At 45.5% G+C, this 9,760-nt stretch overlaps 1 long non-coding RNA gene across 1 annotated transcript; it reads right to left on the bottom strand.

Moving 5' to 3' along the window:
- Window positions 1–236: 236 nt before the first annotated feature.
- On the bottom strand, window positions 237–7,621 carry LOC142486322 (uncharacterized). The gene is made up of 5 exons (XR_012798897.1): window positions 7,526–7,621; window positions 5,419–5,529; window positions 2,901–3,020; window positions 1,785–1,880; window positions 237–342 (listed from the first exon to the last, which is right to left on the bottom strand). It is a non-coding gene; the product is annotated as an uncharacterized LOC142486322 (long non-coding RNA).
- Between the last annotated feature and the right edge of the window lie 2,139 nt (window positions 7,622–9,760).

Here is a 9,760-nt window from a genome sequence, read left to right on the forward strand (position 1 = left end):
GGGGTGAGGGGAATGAGAAGTGGTGGATGATGAGAGCAGAAGAGGTCATGTACAAATAGACCATGTTAGTCGTAGAGCAGACATTCCAGAGGGCACGTGAGAAGGGAAGAGTAAAGTGAGACAAGGAATGTGGATTACATTAGATGGGTTAATACGCTTAGCAGGGAGGTGGAGAGAGAGGCAAGAGGCAGAGGGTGGTGTAGGGGTAGAGGAAGAGATGTTGCATGTACCTTGTCAGAACATTAAAGAACGTCAATTCACACTGGTGCAGAGTTGATGATGAAATGCTGAATCCAGTTCACGTCCAATTCAATTTTAACAGAACTTTTTCATTCTTCATTACTGCAAAAAAAAAAGTAAAAAACAATGCATTACTATTTTCAAAATGGATTGAATTCCCCCACCAATGACTATGTGTTACCAATATATCCCTCTCAGTCCCACTGCAGCACATACTGTACCAGTGTGAAAGTAAGAAGGTACACAGTACCGGTAAAACAATACGTGCCGGTACTATGCACCATATGAATTATAAGGGGATGTAAATCTCCCAGTCTCTCTCCATATCCGCAACAGAGCGGGCTCCGGTCAGTGGCATGGATGCCCATATATGGGTATGCTCATATTTGGGCATCCCATGTCACTGACCGGAGCCGGCTCTGAGTATAGGGATATATGCGGAGACGCACAGGTGCAAGGAAATGGGAGGAGGCACGGTGAGAAACAGGGAGAGACCACAGGAAGATAGAGGGCAACAACTTCCACAAGGTACTTGTATGGGTATAATTGTTTGTATTTTGTGCAGAGGGGGTAATTTCAGATAAAATACAATTCTCCACCCTCTACGAAACAATTCCACTTTGTTCAGTAAGCCAGAAAGTCTTGGTCCCATGTGGACTGAATTTAATGCAAATAAGGTCCTTAATACACAAGTAAAGAATAAAGTTACTTATTCTCTACTGTAAGAAGTGCCACATTGCCCACTATTTGGGTCCTGTGCCCAGATTGTGACCATGCATGGCAGAGGTGAGATTCCCCCAACTCCAATTTGCTACACTCTCCAAGAGAGATAATTGTGATCAGAGGTGGAACTAGGGGAGGGTGTGAGCAGGGTCACTGCCCAGGGAGTAACCTGACTGGGGGCACGGAAATCTCATTTAGTGCATATGTTGCGGCACTGCATTGATTGACCGGTCAATCTGCACTGCTGCCTGTCACAGTGACATCCTGATCGGGCACTGTGATCAGCTATAGCACTGACCCAGGTGAGATAGTTCAGCACTTTACAAGGAGGGAACAGATGTTGTGGGTGACAGATGCTGGAGGTAGGCCAAGACTGTTGGCCAGAGTAACGTGGAGACTTACTGCACTCTGCATGCCCATCCTCTCCCTGACATCAGGGGAAGGAAGTGGCCCTGGGGTGTGTGTAGGTATGCCAGATGTCAGTGTATGCATAAGTAAGTATGCCTGTGTAGTGGGAGGTGTAGGGGCGTTAAGCTGGAGGACTTAAAACAGGCACAAAAGCACATAGATACCTCTGATTATACCGCACCAAATGCTGATAATATCATGCTGTAGCTGCACTTTACAGAAGATGATGCAGATGTCATCATTGGTTGGTGGGTTCATTAAATCAATCCATCATATCATAACCACACTGTGCATATGATGTACTGAATCAGTAACACCAGGAAGACATCTCCATGTTAGGAGTAGAGTTGAAGTTAACAGAATATGTCCAGCACTGTGGTGTGTAGCCCATAAATAATAATTGTGCACATTACCAGAACAACATACTGTCAACTGCAAGATCATTTTGCTGCTTGTAGCGTATGCTCATCCTGAACAGTGTTGTAGTAGATCCGTCTCTTCAGTGTTCACTGCAACAAAAGTAAGACATTGCATTAATATTACAGATGTTTGGGGGCTGAAATCTCACTTCGCTGCGGACAATTTCCCTTTGCATAAGATTCTTGTGATTATGTCAATGATGATCAATAACTGCATCATAACACAGCCGCTCTATACAGAAGATGTACTTGCTCTCATTGGTCATTGAGGTAATACGTCACACAATGTACAGATATAGCAAGGATTATTTCTCCCACTTGTGCATTATGGCATTATGATGGGAAATGTTGTGAGATTCTGCATTATCAGCATCACTGAATCTTTTGGAAATTAAGTGATATTCTATGTTTTAATGCAATATTATGGGTGATCAGCCGGTAAAATAATAATAGCTTGCTGTATCTGTAGCCATGCTCTACCCATGATGTGCTGAACCAATGACTGCAGAGAGATTCAGAGTGCTAAACATGACTGGAACGCATCTCTGAATAATGGGCAGCAAAGCAGTGCAGAATAGGAGGTGAAAGTATTTAAAATGGAAGATCCTTAGCAGCTGTGTGGAGAGTAGACAGTACAGACTGACCAAGTAAATGGTAAAAGGAGTAACTTCAACATTACTTGGCTTTGTTCTCCACATTGAAGCTTTCCTCCTCTTTAAATCACTAATACTGATGCCATGTGTAACCTGTACTGAGAGTTATATAATCTACTGGCCTAGATGAAACCATATGATGCAAACAGGATCCATCCCACTCCAGATTCATAGAATTGAACCACCTCAACCTTTCATAACAATCACATAGAACTGCAGCTGTGCGCTACTGCACATGTTCTTGTTATGAATGGTAGTAGATGTGGTCCTTGGGTCTTTACTTCATACTGTAGCCACACTCTACTCATGATGTATTGAATCAACGAAAACTTGCATGGTTCAGATCACAGGAAGGGGTAGAGTAGAGATGAAAATATTCAATGTGAAACCCGTAGCAGCCGGATTGTGTGGAGTCAATAAAACGACAAATACTAAATGGTAAATGAGAAATATACACATTGCTTATCTGTCTCTGTGTAGTAATTTTCCTTCTCTTCAACTGTCCTTCAAATTTTCTCTTTTGCAAGAAAAGGAACACATGGCTTCAATATTCACTTCTGTTCTGCAGTCATCCCTCCTGAAATAAAAGTTAAGCATTGCATTGTTATTATGATAATACATACAATAAACCTTGCTCCAAACCATTTGATGCAAAGCAAATCCACCTCCCACCCACAGCTGTGCTCCTTCTAGAGCATGCATGTCAAACTCCAGTCCTCGAGGGTCCCAAACAGGCCAGGTTTTCAGTAGGGATATCCTGAAAACCTGGCCTGTTTGCGGCCCTCGAGGACTGGAGTTTGACATCCTTGTTCTTGAGCTTCTACCACGCAAGTCATCCATGTGAGTGACACTGTACTGCAGTCCTGGTCTGCACACAATCTACTGAATCAATGACATCACACTGTAAAGGCAATCTACAAGATGTATTAGTTGTCCACACTTCCGAAATGTTACTTTTATGTCCAAATCACTTATTCCCATGACCTGATATTTGTATTTGTTATTTATAGGATTGTCACAAAGAGTTGATGATGTCACCAAATGATAGTATGTAGAGAGAAAGAGAGATCTCAGAACAGAGCCCTGATGTATACCCACAGACAGATCAATAGAAGACGAAGACATGTTAGCAACAGAGATGGAGAATGTGTGACAGGAAAGTTATGATGAAAACCAGGATAGAACTGTGTTACGGATACCAAGAGAGAGTTTAGAATATGAAGGAGGAGAGTGATTGAGAGCATCAAACGCAGCAGATAGATCAAGTAGGATTAGTAGGGAAAAGTGACCTTGGGAATTTGCTTTAAGCACAGTCTGTAGAACGAGCTGTACGAAAGGCAGGTTGTAAAGGATCCAGGAGGGAATGTGATTTAAGAATGTTGACATTCTAGCAATTAGGAGACAAACAGCAGGAGGGATACAGGGCGGTAGTTAGTAAGGCACATAGGGTGTAGGTTGTTTCTGAGAAAAGGGTGACCACTACAGGCTTAAAGTAAGAGGGTAAAGAGCCAGAGAATAGGGAGGAATTGAAGATGTGGGTGAGAGTGGGGACTAAGAGATGCAGTAAGGTGTGAGGGGATACGATCTAGAGGGCATGTGGTAGAGGGAGAAGAGAAGATGATTTGCTTCCAGCTCTGTAAGAGAAGAAAAAGAGTCAAATGCAGAAGGAGAATTAGGTAGAAGGAGAGAAGGGGGAAGGGACAGAAGGAATCTCCTTGTGGGTGGCATCCACCTTGCCTCTGAAGTAGTCAAATGCTTGAGGAGAAGTGAAGGAAGGATGGCAAGTGTGAGGAGAAGGTTAGTGGAGGGAGTCAAATACAGGGAAAAAAAGACAGCGTAAATTAAATTTGAGTGTTGATGAATGTGAAAAAAAAGTAGTGTGGTTTGGCCCCAGAGAGCAGCTTTATACAGGACTGGAGACATTTTTACTGTAGAAAAATCAAATATCAATTGTGTGATTTCCTTCATAGGCATTAAGAACAGCGAGTGGAAGTGTGATGAACATGTTTGGGAATTTAGCCAAGGGTGTGGGCTAGAGGGACAAGTGTGTCAGAGCCTAGAGGGGGCATATAGATAGGAGGATAGCATTGTAAGAGTTAATAAGATTGTTAGTTTAAGCGGAAAGAGAGAGAGAGCAGAGAGGTTAGAGTAGATGTCAGAGGAGAGTTTAATTAAGCAGAGGCAAATCAGTGGGACAGGTAAGATGGGGTGAGGGGAATGACTGATTGTGAATGATGAGAGCAGAAGAGGTCATGTACAACTAGAGCCTTGTTAGTCAGAGAACGGACATTCCAGATGGCATAGGAGAAGGGAAGAGAAAAGTAAGGAAAGGAATGTGGATTACATTAGATAGGTTAACACTCTTAGCAGGGAGGCAGAGGCAGGGAGGCCCGATGTGTATATGAGCAGGTTCAAGATTATAAGAGATATCCCACACATCAGCAAACATAGAAGGAGACACAGAGATAGGTGTAGAGAGAGACAGAGATAGCTCTATGTAGAGAGAGAGGGACGTAGAGAGAATGAGACAGATAGGCGCAGAGAGAGGGGGCGCAGAGAGAGGAGGCGCCAAAAGAGGGGGCGCAGAGAGAGGGGGCACAGAGAATAGGATATTAAAGAGTGCTTTTCATTGAGCAGTGCAGAAATAGCTGCAATAGAGGTCTGTACAAATGGTGCAGTGTGTAGACACATGCAAAGGTAGGGGAAGGAAAGAGGAGAACATGTGGATAAAAGCAGGAGTGTGGAAGTTAGAGAAATTAGAAAAGTTTAACAGAGGAGTGAGGAAACAGCCAGCAGAAAGAACAAGAGAGAGGTTACATTGGGATGACGTTCTGTGGTAAAGAGAAAATGCTAGGAGAGAGCTTTCAAATATTAGAGGACATGAATTGAGGGAGCAAATGTATAAATCAAAACCTGAGGGGGAGGTATAGCACGAAAGCTTGCACAGCAGATTATAGTCTTAATGTTGCGTGTACCTGTCAGGGTATTCAAGAAGTTAAATTCTCACAAGTGCAGAGTTCATGATGAAATGCTGAATCTAGTCCCCCTCCAATTTAATTTTAATATAACTTTTCCATTCTTCATTACTGCAAAAAGCAAACAAAACAAAACCACATTGCATTACTATTTTCAAAATGGATTGAATGGCATATTCAACAGTGACTGTGTGATGCCAATATTCCCCACTCACTCGTAGTGAAGCACATATTGTACTAGTGTTGAAAGTAGGCCGGTAGAGTCAGGTACGCAGTACTGATAAAACAATAAGTGCCCGTCGTAAGTACCAGCTCCGCAACAGTGCGGGCATCACATTAGTGACGTGGATGAACATATATGGATAAGCCCATATTAAGGCATCACGTGACCAGAGCCGTCACTGACTGGGTATACGTAAAGACGCAGGGAGATGCAAGGAAAGGGAGGGAGAGAGACAGGGAGAAGATGTGAAACGGAGGAAGGCACGGATGGAGGGAGTTCTTCCGAGCTTCTGCGGGCCTCTCTCTTTCACTGGTGCATGCCGGGAGCTGGTCCCAACATCCACAAAGTGTGTGTGTATTATTGGTTGTATTTTATGGGGGTAGGAGGGTAGTGTGTATATTGTGTGTGTGGGAGTATTACACTGGCGACACACTTTATTCGAGCTTGGCTAGTCCCACGAATTCGGGTATACCCGGGTGTATTGAGGTTTGTGACTGTTTTCTGCCCGAGTACATTGAGTTATTTTCCAAGCAGGGATTGAAGCATTTTATTCCCGCTGGCTGCAATACTGCACAGTATATATATATAAACTGCATTACAATTCATGAATTTATGCCATCTGGTAGACACGCGAAGCATTGCAGCCTATTAAATCCTAATCATTATCATTTAACAGATCAGCCGCCCATCAGCCAGGCATGAACCCAGGCTGGGAAGGCAAATGCAACGGGGCTTGTCAGAGGTTAGGAGTGGCGCATTCCAGGTACCTGCCAGGTACATACCGGGTATTTACTCGAATAAAGTGTGTCGGTGCAGTATATTGTGTGTAGAGGTGCAGAGGAGAGTACTAGATTGTGTATCTTGTGTAAGGGTGTTGTGTACAGTAGCGACATATCTTATTGCACTAAATACCGGCGGCATGCCGGGATCTGCCCCAGCTGCCGCCAGTAATGCACGCGCGCCGCCGCGTTCCCCCACTCACCCCCCCTCCTCCATCGCGCGCAATTTACACACCCTTCCGGACCCCTGTACCCCTTCTGCTCTGCCACTCTGCTTCCCCGAACCCCCGCTTACCTTAATTTCATCTCCAGGGGTGTCGGGGAAGCCTGGGGAAGCCGGGGAAGACGGGGAAGCCGGGCGCGCATGTGACTGTGACGTCACAGTGCGCCGCCACGCGCCGCGGCTACCAGCTTCCCAGCCACATACAGCCAGCGGCTTTTGCTCGAATAAGAGCTGCCGCTGCTGTATATTGTGTTTGGAGCTATAATATTATTGGGGAGATTAGTATTGAGGAGGTATTATAGTGTGTATTGTGGGGAGTATTAGTGTGTGTATTGTTTGTGGGTGACAGATGCTGGGGGTATGCAGCAATCCCTGCACTGAGGTCCGAGGCGGCTCTGCATCGCTCGCACGCACTGTGGATGACCAAGCATGTGCCCATGATAATCATGGCCTTACAGGGATGAGTGTGTCAGAGCCTAGAAGGGGCATATATATGATGGAGGAGGGAGGAGGAGGAGGGAGGAGGAGGAGATGATAGCATTGTAAAAGTTAACAAGATAGTTAGTTTAAGCAGAAAGTGAGGAGAGGTTAGAGATAAGGGTAGATGTCAGAGGAGAGAGTTCAATTAAGCTGAGGTATCGAGTAGGACAGGGGTGAGGGGAATGAGAGGTGGTGGATGATGAGAGCAGAAGAGGTCATGTACAAATAGACCTTGTTAGTCAGAGAGCAGTCATTCCAGAGGGCACGTGAGAAGTGAAGAGTAAAGTGAGACATGGAATGTGGATTACATTAGATGGGTTAATACGCTTAGCAGGGAGGTGGAGAGAGAGAGGCAAGAGGCAGAGAGTGGTGCAGGGGTTGAGGAAGAGATGTTGCATGTACCTTATCAGAACATTAAAGAACATCAATTCACACTGGTGCAGAGTTGATGATGAATCCAGTTCACCTCCAATTCAATTTTAACAGAAATGTTTCATTCTTCATTACTGAAAAAAAAGAAAAGTAAAAAACATTTCATTACTATTTTCAAAATGGATTGAATTCCCCCAACAATGACTATGTGTTACCAATATATCCCTCTCAGTCCCACTGCAGCATATACTGTACCAGTGTGAAAGTAGGAAGGTACACAGTACCGGTAAAACAATACGTGCCGGTACTATGCACCATATGAATTATAAGGGGATGTAAATCTCCCAGTCTCTCTCCATATCCGCAACAGAGCGGGCTCCGGTCAGTGGCATGGATGCCCATATATGGGTATGCTCATATTTGGGCATCCCATGTCACTGACCGGAGCCGGCTCTGAGTATAGGGATATATGCGGAGACGCAGAGGTGCAAGGAAATGGGAGGAGGCACGGTGAGAAACAGGGAGAGACCACAGGAAGATAGAGGGCAACAACTTCCACAAGGTACTTGTATGGGTATAATTGTTTGTATTTTGTGCAGAGGGGGTAATTTCAGATAAAATACAATTCTCCACCCTCTACGAAACAATTCCACTTTGTTCAGTAAGCCAGAAAGTCTTGGTCCCATGTGGACTGAATTTAATGCAAATAAGGTCCTTAATACACAAGTAAAGAATAAAGTTACTTATTCTCTACTGTAAGAAGTGCCACATTGCCCACTATTTGGGTCCTGTGCCCAGATTGTGACCATGCATGGCAGAGGTGAGATTCCCCCAACTCCAATTTGCTACACTCTCCAAGAGAGATAATTGTGATCAGAGGTGGAACTAGGGGAGGGTGTGAGCAGGGTCACTGCCCAGGGAGTAACCTGACTGGGGGCACGGAAATCTCATTTAGTGCATACACTACCGACACACTTTATTGAAGTGTGGTCGGTACCGCAAGCCGGGAAATCTCCCGGCTTGCTAGTGGCCGCCCCTCGGCGTGCCGCGCGTCATAGACGCGCGGTCACGCGTCATCGGGAGCGTGCGCCCGCTGCACGCATGTCCAGGGGCTCCCCGAGGGAGCCCTGGTGTCCCGCGATCGCGGGACAGCGGCAGGGGGTTCCGGGGGACCCGGCGGACCCGGCAGCGGTAGGGAGAGCGCCCCGATCGGAGGGCGCTCTTCCGCTGCTTCGGCGTGCGCCCGTCACACTCGGGCGCGCGCCAGGCTACTGCTGCGGCACAGAACGGGCAAATGCTCGAATAAACTGTGCCGCAGCAGTATGTTGCGGCACTGCATTGATTGACCGGTCAATCTGCACTGCTGCCTGTCACAGTGACATCCTGATCGGGCACTGTGATCAGCTATAGCACTGACCCAGGTGAGATAGTTCAGCACTTTACAAGGAGGGAACAGATGTTGTGGGTGACAGATGCTGGAGGTAGGCCAAGACTGTTGGCCAGAGTAACGTGGAGACTTACTGCACTCTGCATGCCCATCCTCTCCCTGACATCAGGGGAAGGAAGTGGCCCTGGGGTGTGTGTAGGTATGCCAGATGTCAGTGTATGCATAAGTAAGTATGCCTGTGTAGTGGGAGGTGTAGGGGCGTTAAGCTGGAGGACTTAAAACAGGCACAAAAGCACATAGATACCTCTGATTATACCGCACCAAATGCTGATAATATCATGCTGTAGCTGCACTTTACAGAAGATGATGCAGATGTCATCATTGGTTGGTGGGTTCATTAAATCAATCCATCATATCATAACCACACTGTGCATATGATGTACTGAATCAGTAACACCAGGAAGACATCTCCATGTTAGGAGTAGAGTTGAAGTTAACAGAATATGTCCAGCACTGTGGTGTGTAGCCCATAAATAATAATTGTGCACATTACCAGAACAACATACTGTCAACTGCAAGATCATTTTGCTGCTTGTAGCGTATGCTCATCCTGTACAGTGTTGTAGTAGATCCGTCTCTTCAGTGTTCACTGCAACAAAAGTAAGACATTGCATTAATATTACAGACGTTTGGGGGCTGAAATCTCACTTCGCTGCGGACAATTTCCCTTTGCATAAGATTCTTGTGATTATGTCAATGATGATCAATAACTGCATCATAACACAGCCGCTCTATACAGAAGATGTACTTGCTCTCATCGGTCATTGAGGTAATACGTCACACAATGTACAGATATAGCAAGGATTATTTCTCCCACT

The sequence above is a fragment of the Ascaphus truei genome, unplaced genomic scaffold (assembly GCF_040206685.1).
Source record: "Ascaphus truei isolate aAscTru1 unplaced genomic scaffold, aAscTru1.hap1 HAP1_SCAFFOLD_815, whole genome shotgun sequence".
NCBI classification, from domain to species: Eukaryota; Metazoa; Chordata; class Amphibia; order Anura; family Ascaphidae; genus Ascaphus; species Ascaphus truei.